This window comes from Lepisma saccharinum, chromosome 1 (genome assembly GCF_977018435.1).
Source record: "Lepisma saccharinum chromosome 1, izLepSacc3.1, whole genome shotgun sequence".
Taxonomy (NCBI): Eukaryota; Metazoa; Arthropoda; class Insecta; order Zygentoma; family Lepismatidae; genus Lepisma; species Lepisma saccharinum.
The window spans coordinates 50038330-50056548 of NC_139229.1; the positions used below are offsets into that span (position 1 = coordinate 50038330).

The 18219-nt window shown below is 39.0% G+C and overlaps 1 protein-coding gene across 1 annotated transcript in view; it reads right to left on the reverse strand.

The window, feature by feature from the left end:
• Positions 1 to 18219, reverse strand: part of LOC145994962 (ferric reductase 1-like) — a 270899-nt gene that overhangs the window by 97465 nt on the left and 155215 nt on the right. The window contains exon 2 of the mRNA XM_083131498.1: positions 14548 to 14596. The gene's annotated coding sequence lies outside the window, so the exon portion shown is untranslated. The remainder of the gene's footprint in view (positions 1 to 14547; positions 14597 to 18219) is intronic.

The window sequence follows — 18219 nt, forward strand, 5'->3', positions numbered from 1 at the left end:
CAGAGCCCGATTGGATTATTCACGATCTAGAAAAACGTTTACAAAGTATCACATTTGGCCTCCCCCATGGCGCAGTGGTAGCGTCATTGCTAGTGTTGCCCACGAGACGAGACTTTGGCCTGTCTCGTCTCGTGGAGCCTCGTGGAAATGCTGTCTCGTCTCGAATTTTTAAAAGCCTGTCCCGTCTCGTCCCGTGGACAGCCTTGTAATCAAGGGGTCCCGGGTTCGATACCCGGTGGAGGCACAAGTGGTTCGGATCCCACTTTAAACTGTAGGTCCAGTCCCGATTAGCCTTACTGTGCACAAAGTGGACTTAAAACAGCAACTCAAACCAAAACAAAGTATCACATGTTCAAATTTCGAAGATTTTACATTCATACTAGTTCCTATGCGAAATTGGTGATTGTGAGGAAAGGGGCTCGGCACTATGCTAAACCTTATATAACAAGGCAATGTAAACTGTCCTTGCCCCCTGCTCCCCTCAGTTTTGGCACCTTGACCCCTTAGGGAAACTTACTGTGAATCAAGGTTCCTGGGTTCGAATGTTATTGTTTTTGTGTTCAAATCTCACCAATTCACTGTGTAACATCATCGTCGCGGTTAAACTAAATATAGCTTGATTGATTTGCTTTATTTTACTTCATTTTGTGCTACTTCTGACTAATTTGGGAAGATTGGACTTCTTGAGAACGCGAACGAAAACAAGTCAAGCAAATCAACTTAAATTGCCTGAAGAGTGAAATTGAAGAAGAATTACTGGTATTATAGATGGGATGACCCATAATTCCCGAGCCTCACCCTGAATGAAACCCTGTAAGACCAAATGCCTAGCCTAATTTTTCGATCATCTCTTTGCAGAGCTTGCTAGAGTTTCTAGAGTATTCTGACCCTGGTCTCGTGGTCTCAAGCATGTCAAAATAGTCATCCACACTACTGACAACGTCATCACAGTCAAAATGCTCCCCAACCAATGCTTTTACCTTGTTGGGAAGAGGTGGTGGTCTGACAGTGCTAGGTCGGGCGAATACAGCGGGTGTTTCAGCAATTCGAGCCAGCATTCATGGATGGCAGCCATAGCTGCAAAGAGCATGCGGACGGAGGCATAGTCCTGATGGAAAATAACTTCTCTAGAGACCCCGTTGCATGAACAACGAACTCCACCGACAATTACGACATCTGCAGTTTCTCGCCGATCTACATATTGTCTACATTCTCCCGTGTCACCACCTCTACGAGCCTGTTTGGTAGAACGTCAGCTTCCATGCTTGGTCGTCTGCGCTTTCAATTCCACTACCCACCTCTTCACTGTCGCAGAGGAGTGTTTTTTTTTTTTTGTGAATATATTTTATTACTGCTCTGAGCTCTTGTCAGATACCAACATTTAGTAACAAAAATCGGCACACACACATCCACAAATAAATCACTGGATCTGAAGCTTGCTTTACCCTGAACACCTCTGTGCTGCATAGGCGTACGCACGGGGAGCAAGGTTGGGGGGCAAATGCCCCCTAATTATGAGAGTCGGCAGTTTTTTCTACGGAGGGACAAGCAAGGTATTTTTCCATAGTACGCAGATTATAGTGTTGCCCTCTCAAAAAACACCCCTTGAATTTAAAATTCTCGCATTCCTGCATCCCCATTATAATAATTAATGTAAATTTCTATGACTGAAATCAAATTGTACGTGTGGAAATGTACTTTCAGGTTGACATTCAATTTCTAAGGCAGAGATGTGGCCATCCTTGCTCCACCCCTTCCAGACGTACATGCCCTTATATTATTATTATTAGAGCCCGGAAGTTCAGGCATTTATTTTCGTTAAAATAGGCAGGCAATAAGGCATTTATAATGTGGAAAATAGGCACTAAAAATGAAAAAAAGGCAAAATAAACCGAAAAAAGGCACATTTGGAAGTCGCTTACTTTTATCTATAATTTCTGGCAAAATGTTAAAATCTAAATTGGGAAGAGCATTTCAATTTTCTCCGTCTTGATTTCACATAACTACAAGGTGATTTTTAAGTTCTCAACATTCATTGATAGTCGTCTATCAGAGAGAGTGTTTTTCATAACAGAAAATGATCTTTCTACTTCGACAGAAGTTATTGGACCATACATAAAACAAGCTAATGTAGCTGGACTCATTTCGGTAACAGTATTTTTACCTTTAAGAATATCACAAATTGTTTTCAATTGTTTCAAGTCCTCATTTGCACTCACTACCCGTTTGCACTTTTCCGCAACAGCTGACCCCTTTTCTCCTGGCACTTCCATCATCTGCTGCATAGATTCCTCGAAGATTTTCATGGATGCTATGCAATGCACCATAATGTGCAAAAATAAACTTGAATAGCACAGGAGTTTTTTCACTTCACGAATTGAAGCCGCTTCATTTTCTGGAAGATCATCGATAACCTCACTGATTTTTTGAAGGTTGTTAGCATAATATATAGCTGCTGACATCCAGGTTCCCCATCTCGTCAAGACTGGTTGCTGAGATAAACTAAGCTCAATCGCAACTTCCTGGAATTTTCGCGTTCGAGAGGGAGATTTCAGAAATATCTTCTTTGTGTTCGAAATCAACCTGTCCACTTCAGCAGTCAATCATGCACAAGAAATGTTAACCGAAAGGCAATATCCTAACTCAGCATGAAATACTTTTTTCTCACACTTTTCTCCTTCAGCAATGTTGAAACATGCGTGAGTTTAATATTAATTAAATAAGGCGAAAATTATTCACATAATAAACGGAAGAAAAATAAATGCCAACAACGTTCTTTGAGAGAAAAATAATGTATATACACATTTTTTTTAAAAAAAATTGTCAAATTTCATTGAAAAAGGCAAAAAAAAGGCATTATAATTAAAAATAGGCAGTGGGGTCCAAATAGGCAAAATAGGCAAAATAAAAAGGCTTCCAAAACATTCGAAACAACATAAGAAACGTATATCCGGAAAAAAATTATCAATATATGCAGTAGATAAAAAGAGGCATTTTGCCAAACTTCCGGGCTCTAGTTATTACATTTTCACCCAGAAATTTAGGATAGAGGAATTTTATCGCCGTTTTTAAACGATATTATACTCTTAAAGATAATGAAGTATTTTGAAACCGATGAAAGTTCAAAGCAACTACGGGGGAAGGAGGTGGAGTGGCGCAATCACACGGGGGCATCCCCCCATCCTTGGATGGAAATCAACGTTAGGGGAACAAACATGGACGTAAAGGAAAGCAAGAGTAGCAGAATCTAAGAGTAGCAGGACAAAACGATACTCAAGATGGAATTAATTTTCACGTCCTTCTTGCATTATTTCTTCCAGACTGCGAAGAGCACCTGCAAAGGGGGGGGGGGGCACAGAGCTGCAATTGCCCCCTCGATTTCAAATTTTATACAAATAAAAATACATTTCGTAAAATTTTCTTGCTCGCTTCATTCGCAATATCAGCTTTTCTTGCAGTCTTGTCAAGTTCAGAGCCGTAGCTAGGGGTCAGCGGGAGTTGGCCCTGGACGCCGAACGGTCTAAATTGGAAAAAATTGTAAAAGAGAATGCCGAAAATTTTTGCGCCATATTAAATCAATACAGTTTTCAGTTTGCAAAAATTTGGATCTGAAAATTTTCTTCCTCGCTTCGCTCGCAATTTATTTTCTGTACTGCATTATAAATTATGACAAAAACTAAGTACTACTGCTAAACGGTCTGATGGGGATGGGTGCAATAAAACTAAAACAGTGAGATAACATTAGTTTTTTTTCTTTACCAACTGAACTTTCATCAATGCTTTTGCGCCCCCTAATCACAGGGTCTGCGCACGCCTATGCTGTGCTGGATATCATATGCAGGAGTACAGTTAGTTTCTTTCTCTTGAATCGTTTTTTACCTGGAACTTTTTTCAACTCCTGAGAGGCCATTTTGTGAAGAGACGTGCTGCAATCCTGAGTTTAGAATGTCGTTACTTGGAAGGTTCGACAGGACGTTGGAGAGTAGAACATTCCTGATTAACTGAAGCGGAACGTTCACGAGTACACAAAAGCCACTTCAATTCCTGTGATTTGGGACTTTGCGGAGTCCGCTCGAAGCAAGAAAAACAGCCTTGAGCCATTTGCGATTTGGAAATAGGGCTGACGCAAACAGCTTTGGAATGTCTCCTTTCCCATGCCTACCTATCTATCAATATGCTATTTACAGGTGAATCCTTCCACAGCAGAAAAATGTAGTGAAGGAAGGGGTCCATGTTTTTGTGCTCCACGATCCTGCTTTGCTTTTGCATGACACCCGAAACGTCCGAAACCAAAAGTTCTAATTAAAGGGGTGGAAAACTCATCACTAGAGACCGGATTGTAAAAGGGAAAACATTTACTCTAAGAAGGGCAAAAAAGCGAAAATTATTGTCAAAAGAAGGAAATGAAAAAGGACTACAGTTTATTTTTGCACTCCACTAAAAACATTATTTTAAATGAAAGCACAATATATACCATTCATATGTAAAAAGGGATACATTAAATTTCATATGAAGTAAAGTAAAAAAATGCAAGAAATTTAATGTATCCCTTTTTACATATGAATTGTATATATTGTGATATCATTTAAAAAATATATTGTTAGTGGAATGGAAAAATAAACTGTAGTCCTTTTCCATATCCTTTATTTGAATGTAATATACAGCGAATAATCTTACCATCCCTTTCGATGAAATCTTCCTTGAAACACGCGATACTGTCGTCACTGTCAAACAGTAAAGTTACAACTATTCTAAAAACCTTCACAATAAAAGTCTAAATCTAGCAGATAAGTACACTTTCAACTCAACATGCGTGCCGCTTACAATGAGTTTGCTACTGCTTAAGGGCATATCGCATTGTTGCAAAATCGCTGCAAGGTGCTCCCAACACTCATGGGTGGAAGGGATGGCAGAAGGCGCTTGTTCTTTCTTTCCTTTAAGCTGCACCAAATAGACAATTGTTGAATGTTCAGGGAAAAAACAGTCGTACAAAATATTTGATATCTTGTCAATAAGGGGACCAAGGAAGATGTTTTTTTCCCCTTTTTTAAAAATAAAATGGTAAAAAGGGAATGTAGACTGAAAAACGAGTCAATAAAGGGACCAGAAGGGAAAATGTATTTAATGCCTGTTGGTCCCCCAAACTTAAATATAAAAAAAGGAATTTGGGCTAAAAAGGGGGGGGGGAAGGAAGGGAAATTAAAACCATGTAATCTTGTTGGTGGAAGATAATTATAAACACTGTTATTTATTCCATGGTCAGTGTTGAAAAATTAAAAAAGAAATTACCTTAAAATCCGGTCTCTACTCATCCCAGAATTCGAAATGCATCAAAATCAACATTGATGTACTTTTGCTGCATCAATTGATAGTTAAACGTATAATTTTGGATTCTTTGAAATGCTCGTGTCTGATCTTCAGACTAAATTTATTGACAGACTACAAGACACACGACTCGCCGCATAGAATGGAACGAAACTCAATTGTTCTTGAGCGACAAGTCATCTGCTACACTGTGCGTTTACTCTTGCATATAGAGTACCGGTATTATGGAAGCTTTTGACACTTCTACAGAAGTATGAATATATCCTAGCACGTTCGCCTTTGTTTTAAAGAAGGAATTTTAGCGAAAAATGGAATCCCAACCAGGACTCGAAGCTAAGTCTCTTGCATATCGTACCATTATTCTACCGAACCAGCCCTGATTTCGCCCGACTTTTCGCTATCAGCTGTCTTTAGCTCAGAACTCTTAATTGAATTTCCTTATGCCGGTTTGTCAACCGTACGCAATGAGTAGTTATATTCTTGAAGGTAAAAAGACTATAAAATTACTGCTATTAACACATATCTACCGTACATTTAACGGTATAGTCAGCAGTGAAAGAGAAATCGCGCTAAGAAACCTGTAGAACGTGTCCATGACCTTTTTCCAAACAGGGATATCTAGCTCCGTAACCAACGGTTATGGTATGCGCTGGCAATTATGGGAATCGGTGATAGATCAGGAGCAATACTTGGATATTCCCCTATTTTGTTCGTTCTCGAAGTTACTTTAACACTTACGTGGGGAAGTAGAGAAATCGATTTAAAACTACAAACACGAGAATACAGCGCACCGATAGAGGATTATGGGGATGTGTGTCGGGATCTCGCCCGTTTGGACTATGTTCCTGAAGCAGGGTTGTTAAAGTTCTAGGAACCAATAAATTCTAATGGATTCTATTGGGTTGCGCTGCAGGATCGGAACCTTTTTTTTTTCTCTCGCACAGTTTAAATTCGGTACAAGTTGCGTATCGTTTAATTGAAAATAGGTTCCTGGACCGTATATAAATTCAACCGGAGAAATTAAGGTTCCTGGACCGTATTAAAATTCAACCGGAGAAATTAAGGTTCCTGGACCGTATTAAAATTCAACCGGCGAAATTAAAGTTCCTGGACCGTATTAAAATTCAACCGGCGAAATTAAAGTTCCTGGACCGTATTAAAATTCAACCGGCGAAATTAAGGTTCCTGGACCGTATTAAAATTCAGCCGGAGAAATTAAGGTTCCTGTACCGAATTTAAATTCAGCCGGAAAAAAATGTTCCTGTACCGAATTTAAATTCAGCCGGAAAAAAAATGTTCCTGTACCGAATTTAAATTCAGCCGTAAAAATGTTCCTGGACCGTATTTAAATTGATCCGGAAAAAAGGTTCCTGGACCGAAATGAAATACTTTACAGATGAAAAGGTTCCTTACGCACCAGAACCCTGTAGGCTGGCTGATTCTCTCTCCTGGACCGGAATTGAATTTATTTAAAATTCCTGGAACTTTTAACAACCCTGTCCTGAAGAAATGGAGCAATGTAATTGTTTCGCTCAATTTTCCTATTCAATTGCTAAAAAGGTATTTTGAGTGCAATCATGAACACCCTCCCTCGAAAATTCTGTCAATTGTGCATTCGAGAATATTGTCAAAATACATTGTAAAAAAATTGATGGAGAAAATGACAGTGTAAGCAAGAGCATTCACTGCCGTAAAAAATAACCACCACTATCTTAAAATATTAACGATTAATAGGTAGTTAAACTTATTACTGCAATTTTAATGATTGAATTTTTAAAATTTAATGACTTTAATGTACACACAACTGCAATTCATAATCATTATGTTTATACATAATACAAAAATGATACGCTATATACGCCCCTGTTCCATACTCATCAATACAATAATTTGAAAGTTTTCCTATGTCACAATGCTGTACTGTAGACCTATACATACATATAACATGCACATGTGTATTGTGTTATTTCCCATTGGAGCCACAGCACAGAGGGGAGCAGAGGCGCAACCACGAATTTTTGTTTTGGAAGGGGGGGGGGCAAGTACCAGGAAAAACGTGCCAATAATAATAATAATAATATAACATTATTATTATAGTTGTTATTGTTATTATTGATTTGCTTTATTTTACTTCGCTTATTGTGCCACTTTTGGCTAATTTGCGAAGATGTGGATGAGTAACGATGTGATGATATTGATGAATGGACCCTCGCAAACATTCATGCCCAAGCCGGAATTCGAACCCGGGACCAACATTATTATTATTATTATTAGTAGTAGTAGTAGTAGTAGTAGTGGTGGTGGTGGTGGTGGTGGTGGTGGTGGTGGTGGTATCAAAGATGTCATTACACTTGTAAATTATGCAAAAAGGGGGTAAAGTTTGTGCTAAAGCATTTGTGTTCAAACAAAAGATTTGAATTATTTCTTCAACACGTTCAATTTGACATTAATAATGGAAAACAAGCACACAAACTATTTTTCAAAGACAAAAAATGCTTGATAAATGCATTCCAAATATAATTCTTTTTTACATTAACATGTATAATCTTTGTATACGATAGCCTATATGTTCCACATATATGTAACATGGAGCGAAGTGGACACTAAATTGTGTACGTATTCAAATTTTATTTAGTACCAATTCATCCATCTCACAATAAACCAAGAGCAAAAATTACGTAAACTGTCTCTTAAATGTGCATGCTCCCTTTCCTTAAAACAATTGCTCATGAATTTAGAACAAAATCAATTAAGACAAGTCCTATTTCTCTGTCTGGTCATTTACAATGCATTACAGAGAACGACATATTGCGAGCGAAGCGAGCAAAAAAATTTTTGGATTTAATTTTTTCGCAGGATGAAATCAATATTGATTTAATAGGACGCAAATCATTTCAATAAATCAAGGGGTCCCGGGTTCAATACCCGGTGGAGGCACATGGCACAGTGGTTCGGATCACACTTTAAACTGTAGGTCCAGTCCCGATTAGCCTTTGTGTGCGTAAAGTGGACTTAAAACCACAAATCAATTAATCAATTTTAAAACTTATTTTCATTTAGATCGTTCGCAGCCCAGGGCCGACTCCCGCCGCCCCCTAGATACGGTTCTGAATAAGACTAATAAAAGCAGAAAATGCGAGCGAAGAGAGCAAGAAAATTTTACGAAAAGTATTTTTATTTCCATAAAATTTGAAGTTGTGGGCTGTAATTGCCCCCTGCCAGCACACTTAGCCGTCAATGTTTGAACCCCCTTGCCCCCCTAGAACACATTTTCGTCCAAGGTTGGGGGGGGGGGTAATGCCCCCCTGTAGTTGCGCCACTGGATGAGAGACGTCATGAATGCGCCTGCGCTCATGAAAAACAAAACTGTTGCCGTGTTCCTAAATGAACTGTGAAACTGTTAAATTATAACTTTAGAATATTGTAAATTTTACGGTAAAGAAAGAATGAAAGAAGAAAGAAAGAAAGAGAAGGAAAGAAAGAAGAGAGAGAGAGAGAGAGAGAGAGAGAGAGAGAGAGAGAGAGAGAGAGAGGGGGGGGGAGGGGAAGGAAGAAGGAAAAAAAGTGTACCTAACGGTGGATATAGGCTACCAGTGCCATCTTAAGCGCTTTTAAAAATCTCTTGCTAAGAGCTGTCGTTTATATTCACAGTAGAAACATTATTTCCTCTCTTTCTCTAGCACCACAACAAACAAAGTAAATCTTCGCTTCCTTCAACACCACCCCTTTCTCCTCCAGCTGATAACGTTCATTGTTCTCAAATTCTAAACACCATCCAGTTGTGAACTTTTTCATTTAGTGGGAAATGCCGCATTACATTCAATTTCCAGGCATGGACGTCACGAAGAGAAAGGGGGGGGGGGGGTCAAACCTTCAGTCGACCTGAATTGCACTGTTTATTGCGTAAATTGCACACGTAAATGCTACGCACGTCATCAATTAAACTGCTATCTCTGTTAATTTCTAACAGAGTAAAACTTTTTGTACCTATAAAGCTTAACTAACACACTTTAAAAAAAAGTTATTGAACACATTTTCCGACAAATCGGTGCAATTTTAAGTAAATGCACATCCATTTATCCTTTACGTTTCGGAAACTAAAATTAGTGTAAAAATAGTTTACATTGTTAGTTTAGTTTCACTTAAAACTAAAAACCGTTAAAATCCGTTTACTGGTTGTCAAGAGATCGATGCAAATAATTCAATATGGCAGTGGGCCAGTTCGGACACCTCCACATCGGACGAACATGTGAGTGGTGTGGAATCAACATGTAAAGTTTGGTGCTTTAATCCGGCATATAACGATATGGTCGAATTTTCACGTTAAACCTAACACCCGGCTTCTAAATTTCTGACGTTACAATAAAAATTGAGCGTATAATTAAATGCAATAATAGCACATCCAATTCCAAATCCCCTATGTATTTAAACGGGAGAGCACCTGTTTACTACAAGACTACGGGTGCTGTCATCTACAATTAGCTTTGCCTGAACAGCCCCATTACAGACCACCAAGAAAATAGTAACGACAGTTTAGGAAACTCAACCAAGTCTATCTGCAAAGGGTAAGTTTCAAATACTTTGTCTGAAGAATACTGCTTTGCGAGAAACTATAGTACCACTTAGAAAGCTAAAATAAAGTTAGTATAGGAGCTTATTTTTTACCTCCACAATAGAAAGCACCGTATTCCCGTCACTTCCAGCTTCCATATGAAAGTTTCTTCAAACGGTTACTTTTAAATTTCCTCCGCTATCATTTCTGTCTGGCACTGAATTGATAACGAATAATAACGTACTTGAGTAAAGTATCATTATTAAAAATGAACATTGTCCCCATAAACAACAAACAAAAGCAAAATTTCATTATTTTTGACTTTCGAATCTGGTACACACCAGCTGAGAGTTCATTCTGATAAAATACTACACAATCTGGGATGTCTCGTAAGTAGCCCATGATAAAAAAAAGCTTATCCTGATCGCTGCAAGACATTTTGCACGTACCAAGTGATAATCTGTATCATATTTACATTGGGAATACCTCAACATATATAAAAAAAACAGTTATTGTGTTTGCTCAATAGTATTCATAGTGTGGATCACCACATACTTTATGAACTATTAAAAAAAAACTCGAATCTACTTCTCTGTGATAATATTATAGAATGGAATTTTAATTATCGAATGATGAAAATCAACCCCATCTTCAGGCCTTTCCACATCAGGGTAGATAGATATTGCAAATGACCCATTTACATACTCTATACAGCCAAGGGAATGACAAATAGCGTGAGAGTTCATGGTAAGTATTAATCCTGTTTTACGACTTACCTAACCTTAATTTCAATTTTATAGTGTATGGCATATGGTGTGGCCTTGTTACAAATGGCTAGAGATGTGTGTCTGAGGAAGTTCACAAGGTAACCTCTTGATGCACAAAAAGGGTAATCGGGACTGGATCTACAACTTTAAGTGGGATCCAAACCACTATATCGAACCCGGAACCCCTGATTACAAGGCGACGACGTTACCACTACGCCATCGGGGAAGCCTCTGGTAACCTCTTTACCACACAATAAATTTCTCCCTTTATATTGGGTTGAAGCATAAACGTTCGTAGCACTTGTGTTCGTTATGGCAACACTGCGGTGTTAGGAGTTTGTTTATCGTTTAATGTTCATCAATTGGAGTGGCATTGTTGTGCTTGTGAATACGCATTGAATTTTACAGATTTGAAGAAAGACGATGGTATTTATGGGCTTAGGAACAATAAGTGTCCAGTGGGGGGTTACGACATATTCATCTATCTGAGTTTAACAAAGGGGCAAAGACAGCGGAGGAGTCTCGAAACATTTGTCCCTTGTACGGGGAGAATGCCAACGGGAAAAGCAGGGCAAGAAAATGGTTTTCTCATTACAAAGAGGGCATTTTTGACTTATGCGTTTCTCCACGTTCAGAAAGACCATCGGGCTTTAATGAAGACCGTTTAAACAAGGATCTACATCAGTCGACTCGAGAATTAGCAAACGTGATGAACTGTGCCCATTCAACCATTGTGCGACAATTTCATTCCATGGGTAAGGTTCAGGATACCGCACGGTTTAAATGAAAACAACCAAATCCGCGAGTAGGCCACGAAGTGCTACGACACGATAATGCACAACCACACTCCGCTAACATGACAAAAGCTGCTATCCAGGAGCTTGGTTGGGTAGCTATTCCACATCCTCCTTACTCCCTATATCTTGCGCCCTCGGACTGCTACCTTTTCAGCTCTCAATTCATCAATCTTCAAGGAAGCTCTTTTGGTGACGAAAATGCTCTTCAAACTTGGCTTGACGACGCTTTTAACCACGAATCATCTGACTTCTGCCCCAGCGTTGGTAGACAGTCATAGACAATGAAGGAAAATATATTACTGATTTATTAATGACTTTTGTTTATCTCAAATTAGTGTCAAATAAAACTACTTTTGCCACGGTGAAAAAAACGCTACGAACTTATGCATCAACCCAATATATTTCACAACAGCGAGGTATTAACATTTCTTCTTTGGTAGTTTTGCATACTCTATAGATACTACAGTCATGTTCTGCGTTGTAGCCATCCGATTTAAAGTCAATGGGACGCAGATGGGGGAGCTGATGGGGCTACAGCCCTTACAAAAGTTTGAGAAAATCAACATTATTAATATAAAAGCTGTGAAGAACTCTGTAAAAACCAGTGGTAAATGCAACCCTCCTTAATAAATCCTCAAAGTTGATTGATTGATTGATTTGCTTTATTTTACTTCGCTTCATGTGCTACTTTTGGCTATTCCGAAGATTGGGATGAGTGATTATATGATGAAATTGATGAATGAACAGTCACATACATCCATGCCCAGGCCAGGATTCGAACCCCGGGCCCCTGGCGTCGTAGCGCGATTTGCTATTCACTCCGCCATGGGGGCTGGCAAAGTCTCAAAGTTCTACATTTATCAAGGTAAGGCAAAGTGACGAAGTACAATTACAATTGCTCATCTAATTTTGGTATTTAATAAAGCAAGCAGCGAAAGGAAAACGCGTCGCCGACGCAAGCAGCGAAAGGAAAACGCGTCGCCGACGCAAGCGGCGAAAGGGAAACGCGTCACCGACGCAAGCGGCGAAAGGGAAACGCGTCACCGACGCAAGCGGCGAAAGGAAAACTCGTTGCCAACGCAAGGCTGCATTTGCACTACATTTTTTCTCGGCTCTGGGTTAATATGGTGTGGAAAGACATATTGCAGAAGTGAATAATCGAAAGGATATGAAAAAAAAATCCTCGAGGAAACCAATGCAATTATTGCGAAATGAGTTATTTTTTAAAGCAATTCTACATTCTTCCAAGGCAAACTCCAGGGTTGTGAGCGGAGGAAATGACTGACACCATGAAATGAAGGCTGGCTAAGCGTCCAGGGCGAGGTAAATCGATGACCTCAAGCATGGCCGTATTTAGAGGAGGGGTTTCTAGGGTTCAAACCCTCCCCGAAACTTCTGACATGTTGGATTAATGGAAGTTCAGAAACCAAAATCTGTAACAAATTTTCAATTTTTTTTTCGAATCATCACAAAAATACATGGAGACAATGTTGAAACGATCGAGCTAGAATTTTCATACATTTGGAATTCTGAAACTTGAGTGAAACAGGATTTATTCTCAGAATCGTAGCCCACCCGCGACCCCACCATTATCACTTCTGTTGTCATCTTTCCAGTGTTGCTCCTGCCTCACAATGAATATAGACTGAAGATTCCCTTATGATTTGTCCCAAAATTCCCTGTCCGATAAAGTCGAAAATCTCCCTTGATAGGAGTTCAAACCTAGGATCTCCAGTTTTGTAGCGCATTACGTTCGCGATTGAGGTTACAATCCATGCACCAGTTTTTAAAAAGAATAACTGGTTCCACACTTTTCAAAATTCCAAAAATTTAATTTTAAAGTCAAACAACAAAAGCTTTATGACTAAAATTTCCATCTAACTTTTAAAGCTTTTCTCTTGAAGGTATCTAAAGTTTAATGACGAAGTATAATAATTGTGCATTTCAGTACACACTGTATGAAACGTTAAAAAAAACAAAAAGAAACTTGTGCTGGATATTCACTCATCTGCTGGATTGAGTAAGCCCCTCAAGGATATAACAATAATATAATAATAATTATTATTATTAGTATTATTATTATGGAATAAAATTGTTTTATTATTATGAAATTTTAATTATTATTGTACAATTATTGTTATTATTTCTATTATTCAAATTTCTGGCGACGCCCATGGGAACAATTATGGATGAACCCCCCCCGAAATTTTTTCCTGCCTACGGCCATGACCTCAAGTAGAAAAGACACACCATGCGGTTGTTCTTGATAGAATGGAAGACGAAGCTGTGTCACCTCTATCGTAGCCACTCCCTGAAAGGAAACTGTTACGGTACTGCGGCTCCTTCAAACATCAATTGACGTGTACGAATAATGTGTTAAAATGAGGGAAATTGAAATAAGCTGAAAATTGGCCACTGTGTTCTGTGGATAACCTTAAAAGTTCGCCAACAATACCACGGATGGAACATGCCGCCGTCTTTGCATATCGGTCGCTGTGTATAGGGTGCAGTATACTGGGATTTTCATTGAGAGCAAATTAACAGCTTACAGCATCGAGTCTATGTAAGGTAGAAACATGAGGTTTGCGTAGAAGTCTAGGCTCGACTGACCTGTTTTAACACCACAATATATTTTGTTTACAGTAATTACGAAGTCAACCCTTTAGTGGCAATATTAATACTGCGCTTTGTGGTTTAATATATCAAGGATAATATTTATAGTGGAACCACGAGCAAAACAACCTGCGCAGACCCGCGACTCCTGTGCACCATACCCCCGCGAGTAAGAGAGGGGGAGAGTGGACCATGCTTTCTTATGGCCCGAGGTGGAGGGAAGAAGTGAAAGCTGCGCGGGGACTTTTCGTCCCAAGGTTTTTTTCCTTGTGGTCGATCTATAGTTCTTCAAAGACTGGTAGTGTCGAAACAAGATGTCAATCAGGAAAAAGAAGACTTATTACGGAAAGTTAAGACACTGCTAAGTTTACTTTAGTCTCGACAACATCCCTATTTTTCTAATACGAATGAAAATAACGAAACTTCCATGTATTAACGCATCATACTTTTGGCAAAATTACTGAATATGTAATTTGTTAGAAATATTACTTACCTAGAGTCAGCTGCTCTAACTGCCTACGTTCCAAATCTTGCTCTTCACCCTGTAAAAAAATTAAAACATTAATAAAATAATACAAACAGATCAAGTCCATGTATAAAAATATAATGGAAAAATGTTCAGAAGAAACGTGACGAAGGAAGTAGATTCGTGGTTAGAAAAAAAAAGGATGTTTAAAGTCCACTTTCTGCTGAGGTATACGCTACTTTGAACTGGATCCGAACCACTGTACAAGCCACCTTGGTTGAGAGTTCGAATCCCTGTATGGTCATTGGTGTTTCTTTGGGAGTGACCTTTATGTACTCGCCATTTCTCTCCCATCGTCGCGATTAGCAGATATAAGAATAAAAGCGACGTAAAATAAGAAAAATACGAGAGCCCAGAAGCAAGTGATCTCTTGATTACAAGACAACAGCGTTACCCACAACGTTATCAGGGAGTGGTTAAGAATTTCGTCTCGTTGTGAAGTAATCATCTGGCATTGACATAGCATCTTTCACGAGTTTATTTTCTGGGAAGTGGAAATCAATAAATCTCAGATTCAAGAGTGTCACTAACTTCTCATTTTCCACGATTTGTATTTTTATTTTAGCACACAGCTTAGTGTTACTAAATTCGGGGAACAACTTTCGGAAGCGAAGAGAACAATGTTGTCGCCTTCCCCATCTACAGTATGTCCCAAAATAGTCTTTACACCCTTGGAACGTGATTATCAGGAACATTAATAACAGCAATTATGATTTTTTGTTGTTTTTTTTGTTTGGCGTCACGTGCCTTAAAGTTATAGATGTTGAAAATGACTAGCATTAGCATCGTCTGCAACGGTGTAGAACAGATCGGTAGTCTCAATCGCATGTCTCATGCCATCCAGTGTCAGTGGCTTTGTGGCGCACATATAGTTCTTCTGTTTCCTACAAATAGAAATTAACGGTGTTAAGATTTGGGTGGATATTCGACACTTCTTATGTTTTCTCAAAAAAAGAAAAATTGCTTACCTCCGCCATTTTTGTGTACATTAATGCCTACCGCGTGGTGGGATGAAACGGAACTATACTGAACCCAACTCCAACTGGCGGCTGGGAAACAGCGAATCAGCGATCAGGGGCCCTTCAAGTATCTGAGCGACGCTCGCTAAGCAAGATTTTTGCTCGTTTAGCAGACAGTTCATTTACTTGACGCAGTTCGATCATTGATCAAAATGTCAGTGCCTTTGAATAATCTGTGGTCAATGTGGCTGCGTCGAGTGGACAAGATTTCGGTGTTTGAAATCCTGTTAATTATGGAATGGAAATACAGGGTGTCCCACGAACGGCGCAACTGGGAATTAAGAGTGGCGTTACTTTGTAACCGAAACCTGTACATACATAAGTCATACACCAAATGTTAGCCCTGTCCAAGTAGATATTTTTAAACCTAGAAACAACAAACGTGGTGCAGTGTTGTTCATGCACTGTTGCCAAATGTAAGGGAAAGTGTAAATTTATTTTTCCACAAAGCTTGGAAAATTGTATGTCAAACATTCGTACGGAAATTTGGACGTCAATTTCCACCTTGGGTAGGTGGACTATTTCGCCATCTATAGTTCAGAGAAGAAAACCGATCGTTTTCGCGTATAGCCAATCCTGAAATTCCTCGTAAAGGCGTACCGGTCCAAATGGGTGTTTTAAAAAAAATATGAGGTACAGTGGCAACACTGTTGATGTTTGAAGGCAACAAAAGTTGTGTTTAGTGATGGTCTATGACATGGAAATACTGGAAACAGGAAAAAAAGAAAATGAAAATTATGGTGAAAAAAGTGTTACTAACCTACTCCTGGCAACCATGCAATGCGCGTAACAGGCAGTGTAGCTTTACAAAAGATGTTGAAAATGACAACCATTTTCCCTGAGGCATTCATCAACACGTTTTATCATGTTGGAAGCAACTTTATGCAAGGTTGATTGGTTTATATTGTTAATGGCTGTGCAAATGTTTATTTTTAGATCATCAAGTGTTCTTGGGTTATTAATGTAAACTGTTTGTTTCAAATAACCCCACAGAAAAAAATCTGGAGACGTCAGATCCGGTGAGCGACTGGGCCATAAGTTTTTGCTTATAATGTGATCGCCAAAAAACTCTGCCAACATGTCTAAAGTTTCATTAGACGTGTGACATGTTGCGGAGTCTTGTTGAAACCAACAATCACGTTCATCACGTTCCAACAGAGAAATAAACTGTGTGATAAGGTCACGATAAACTATTCCGTCAACTGTTGTGTTGAAAAAGAATGGACCGATTATTTTTCTCCGCGAAATCGCGCACCACACACCGATCTTTTGTGGATGAAGTGATTGTTCATGTAACAAATGGGGATTCTTACTTGACCAGTGTCGAGAATTTTGACTGTTGACATATCCATTTAAGTGGAACCATGCTTTATGCGTGAAAAAAACCTTATCCAAAATATATATTCACACCATTGTCTCTAATTAAATTTCTAAACCACTGGCAGTATCTTACACGTGCACCTTTGTCTGCTTCATTCAGTTCTTGCACAGCCTGTACCTTATATGCACGTAGGTGCAATTGTTTTAACGCTCGGTGAGTTGTTGTTTTTGATCCACCTGACTGTGCAGCAAGTTTACGAACAGATTTCCTGGGAGATTGTGATATTCTCTGCTCCACATCCTGCAGCACACCTTGTGTCAAAACTGGTAGTTGTCTGTGGTAGGGTTTGTCATTAACTGATCCTGTTTCACGAAATCTGGAAACAAGTCGATATATCGTCGAATTTTCTGGAACACTGTTATTCGGATATTTCTCGCGAAACACAGTTTTTACACTAGCGTACGATTTTGAACAAAAATAATGTTCCACAATGAACACCCTCTCTTCCAAAGAGTACTTCATTTCACAGAACAATTCTAATCTTCCCCTACGAATAATGCGAAATGCACGGCTCAAACAGTTCTGAGTACACAACTAACTGATTCTTTTGTTCTCGTTCGGTGGGCGCTCTTATCGCATTGCATGGTTGCCAGGAGTAGGTAAGTAACACTTTTTTCACCATAATTTTCATTTTCTTTTTTTCCTGTTTCCAGTATTTCCATGTCATAGACCATCACTAAACACAACTTTTGTTGCCTTCAAACATCAACAGTGTTGCCACTGTACCTCATATTTTTTTTAAAACACCCATTTGGACCGGTACGCCTTTACGAGGCATTTCAGGATTGGCTATACGCGAAAACGATCGGTTTTCTTCTCTGAACTATAGATGGCGAAATAGTCCACCTACCCAAGGTGGAAATTGACGTCCAAATTTCCGTACGAATGTTTGACATACAATTTTCCATGCTTTGTGGAAAAATAAATTTACACTTTCCCTTACATTTGGCAACAGTGCATGAACAACACTGCACCCCGTTTGTTGTTTCTATGTTTAAAAATATCTACTTGGACAGGGCTAACATTTGGTGTATGACTTATGTATGTACAGGTTTCGGTTACAAAGTAACGCCACTCTTAATTCCCAGTTGCGCCATTCGTGGGACACCCTGTAGAATAGTTGATATGAACAAAACTGTCGAAATTTTCATTTTGACACACTTGCACAACTTTCCAAAACTACGGTGTACATTTACATTTAATATTTATTATTTGGAATAAACAACACTATCATTTTAA